The following is a 4,079-nucleotide window of genomic DNA, read 5'->3' as shown; positions in this document are numbered from 1 at the left end:
TTTTCACTTTTCAGCATGTTAGAGAAATTTTCTTCTGGCAGTTCTTCAACTATTTCCTCTGTGGACTTGTTCTGGAACTCTGATAATCCTTAAGTTATTCCTCTTCATCTTGTCCAACATGAATCTTAGACCTTCTTCATATTTTTTTATCCTTTTTTTTTATTAACTCTTCTATCTTAGTGGTATTGAGAGATCTGTCTTCCAGTTCACTGGTTCTGCCTTCCATCTCCTGTAATCTACTCCTTTCCTCTTTCTGTGTATTGTCTATTTCTGATATTCTATTATTGATCATTTGGACCTCTTTCTGTAGGTTTTGATTTGTTTCCAATGCTGTTTCTATCTCATTTGATTTTTCCTGTAGTGCTTTACTAACTCCTTCCTTATTTTTCTCAACTCCATTGTAAAATGTTTTGAAACATTTGATAATCATTTTTCTGAATTCCTTCTCAGGTGTATTTACAAGGCCTGCCCTCCTTCCAGAATGTAGTCCAGGTTTGCCTCCAGGTCATTTGGTGCAGGCATTTTATCTTCTTTCTGGACATGTGTTGATATGATCATCTCCTTTTGCTTCTTGGACATGTTTAGTGTTTGTCTGTGGCCTTAATATTTAATTATGTGTTTTGGTATTTTTATGCTTTCTGTTTGTTTTCAGGTAGATGTGACCAGGATGTAGGCTTCCTTTTTCACTCTTCTTATTGCTTAACTCAGAGTAACTTTCACAGGGTTATCTGTCTCCCTGGAATATGGCAGTCGGTATTGGTTCTTCCCTGGGTTTTGGTGTTTTATAGAGTGTGATTGTAGCTTGACTATATGGCAGCAGTTGCTGTCTCTTCTTGAGTAATAGATGGAAATAGAGTTCCCCAAAAGATAGAAGGGAGAGCATGCAACAGCAAAACAACAACAACAACAAAAACTAAACTGGATACTGCATTCTATAATCACAGAAAAGGGAAAGGAGTGAGAGAAGAGAAAAAAAAAAAATCTATAGTATAATATGAGTATGACCTTAATGTCATCTTTTAGCTTCTTGCCTTCAAAGCTGATAGATTTCAAGATGCCACTGTTGCTTCGATTCTACACCTCAGGATTTAATTTAATTTTCTGCCTGTTTTGTTTTTAAATTTTCTTTCCCTCTCCAAACCCCTTGTTCTTGCTTTTTTCTGTATTAAAAACAAAACAAAAAAACTTTGACTTGTGAACTTGTTTTAATATTATTCAGACTCATCTTGAACTTGCATACGAACAATTCATGGTCTGTCCACATTCCGTCCCTGGCCTTGTTTTAACTGATGGTATAGAGCTCTTCTATCATCTATTTCCACAGATGCAGTAGATTTGAATACTCTATATTCTATCAAATGAGAGCTATATATATAGTCACTGTGTTCGTTATTGAAAAAAGGTATTGGCAATGAATAATTCATTTCGTTTGCAGAATTCATCATGTGATCTCCAGTATGACTGCTATCATCTAGGCCATATTTTCCAACTATTGATGCTTCCTTTTTGTTTCCAACTTTCACATTCCAATAACCAATTATTAACGCATTTTGATTGCATGTTTGATTCATTTCAGAATGAAAAATTTGTTATAATTTTTCTTTTCTTATTTTGTTTAGTGGTTGGTTTGTAAATTAGATTAATAATTGGTCTTGTAGGAGTATGAATATCATATCACAAAAACAATTTTATTTCTAGATACATGTTGTAATGTTCTTTGTAGCAATGAATGTTACACTATTCTCTGGAATATATAACTGTATCAAATAGTAAACACAGCCTAGTCCCTAGTCAGAAAAATATAAATTCTCATACTAAAATTAATATATTCAGATCCAGTATGTCTCATTTTAAATAAAAATATCCTCTAAACAGACAAATCAAACACAGTACAAAACTCAAATTTAACACAGATTTTGGAGAACAAACAAATCTGCATTGGAGGAAGAATGCTTCTTCAAAGTCAAGATCACCAGATATTGTCTCTCAGATTTAGTACATATTATTAAGAAGGACTAGTCCCTGAAGAAGGACATAATGCTTGGAAAGTGGAAGGCTAATGAAAAAGAGGGAAACCTCCAATGAGATGGATTGACACAGTTGAAGCAGCAATAGGGTCAAGCATAACAATGTCTGTGAGATTGGTGCAGGACACAGCAGTGTTTAGTTCTGTTATGCTTAATGTCCATATTAACAAAATCGACTCAATGGCACCTATCAATAGCAACAATGGCTAATATATTAAAATTTCAAATGGAATTAATAAACAATATGTAAGAACAAATTAGTATTATAAACAAATAGATGAAAACTGTAGGAAAGAACAACTAATTCTTGGAGCACAAAATAAAAACAGAATTAAGAAATGCTTTCAATGCTATTTGGTAAACTTGACACCACCAAGGAAAAATGTCAGTGAGTTTAAAGATAAAGACCAAACCAAACCAAACCTAATGCCATGGAATTAATTTCTGCTTAGAGTGAACCTATGTCAGAAACTTATGAAAATGAGTTTGAAAACTAATCAGTAGAAATCTCAAAAGTGAATTGAACAGGGTACATGTGAGTTTTTATAACATTTTTGTTTAAGAAAAAAGATGAAAATGATCATGACAAAACAGTCTAAGTGTTACTGATGATCGTTATCTTTATTTTTTCTTGTGATTAGTACACTATGAACACAGAACTCAGCACACTGGGCAGGCTTGGACTTCTACTCACTTTGACAACCAAGCTGCTCCCACTGATGTAGCTGTGGAAGCATGGACTTAAACCCCAGATAGTCAGCACACAGTGCAGAAGCTCTGGATATGAAAGCTATCTTTGATCTTGGATCAATCAGTGTTGTGGTTCAAAATGTGTGTCAATTTAGCTAGACCATGATTCTCAGTATTATGTAATCATCCTTCATTCTGTGATCTGATGTAATAAAATTATGATTAGACTGCATTTTGAGTCAATCTATTTTGAGATCTAAAAGATTAAACAACTGAGCAGAGATCAAGGAACTTTACTACCACTAAAATAATAATAATAATAATAATAATAATAATAATAAGAGAGAGAAAGAGCGAGCAGTGTATCCTTGAGCCTGGGGAACCTGCACTGAGAACCTCATAGACTAGACCCGGGATAAATTGATGCTAAAGTACATGGAAATCTCCAAGGAAGCAGTACCATAGATCCTGAAAGGAGGCAGGACCTTCTTTCCAAGTTGACAGAGAAAAATTTTTGCTAGAGCTGAATTCTGACTTCTAACATCCTGAATTTTAAGAGAATAAATTTTTGTCTGTAAAAGTAAAAAAAAAAAAAAAAAAGTATTGAAAATATGTATTTTTTAAAGTACAAGGAAAACAAAAATATGAACAAAACATAACATCCAAGAACTGTGCAAAACTTCAAAATTCTGTAGCCTTCATGAAATTGGAATGGCAGGACAAAAAATCTAAAGGGAGTCAAAGGAATATTTGAAGTAATAGCATGTAAGAAATTTAAAAACTGATGACAGACACATATCCATATATGCATAAAGTGCAGGAATGATAAATTCCAAAAAGAATAATAATTACACATGTATTCAGAGTGCAGATAAAAAAAGAAAAAGATAAAGATCTTTGAAGAAGCCAGGGCTGAAAAAAAACAAATAATCAATAATGATAATAAATATGACAGACTACTTGTCTGAAGGCATGAAGGCAAACAGAGATTGAAACAAAATGTTTTATGTAAAAATAAGGAAAATATATCACATATGACTGAAAAGGTGACCAGCCCATAATTCTATACTCATTAAAATTATCCTTCAAAATAATGGGAAAACAAAATTTCCTAAGACAAGCAAAAGTGATAACATTTTTCACTAGCCAAAAACTAATGTACAAAAGATTATTAGGGAGAACAAACAAGATGGCGGATCGGATGGACGTGTAATAAAGAGCTCTGCCAACAACAACACAGAACAACCAACAAAGCAGGCTCAGGGGGTGGTCCCAGAACTATTAACCACTTATAAAGGAATATTTAGAAGGTTGGAAGGCTCACAGCTGGGGGAATTTGTGGCAGAAGCAAGAAATCTATTG

The 4,079-nt window shown here is 33.5% G+C and overlaps 1 pseudogene; it reads right to left on the bottom strand.

Annotated features, from left to right (window-relative positions):
• Nucleotides 1–3,121: 3,121 nt before the first annotated feature.
• The window catches only part of LOC102815936, a 181,242-nt pseudogene continuing 180,284 nt past the window's right edge, over nt 3,122–4,079 (bottom strand).

Source organism: Chrysochloris asiatica, unplaced genomic scaffold (genome assembly GCF_000296735.1).
Source record: "Chrysochloris asiatica unplaced genomic scaffold, ChrAsi1.0 scaffold00370, whole genome shotgun sequence".
NCBI classification, from domain to species: Eukaryota; Metazoa; Chordata; class Mammalia; order Afrosoricida; family Chrysochloridae; genus Chrysochloris; species Chrysochloris asiatica.
Note: the sequence above shows the minus strand (reverse complement) of the source record. Positions and strands in the feature narration are given on the sequence as shown.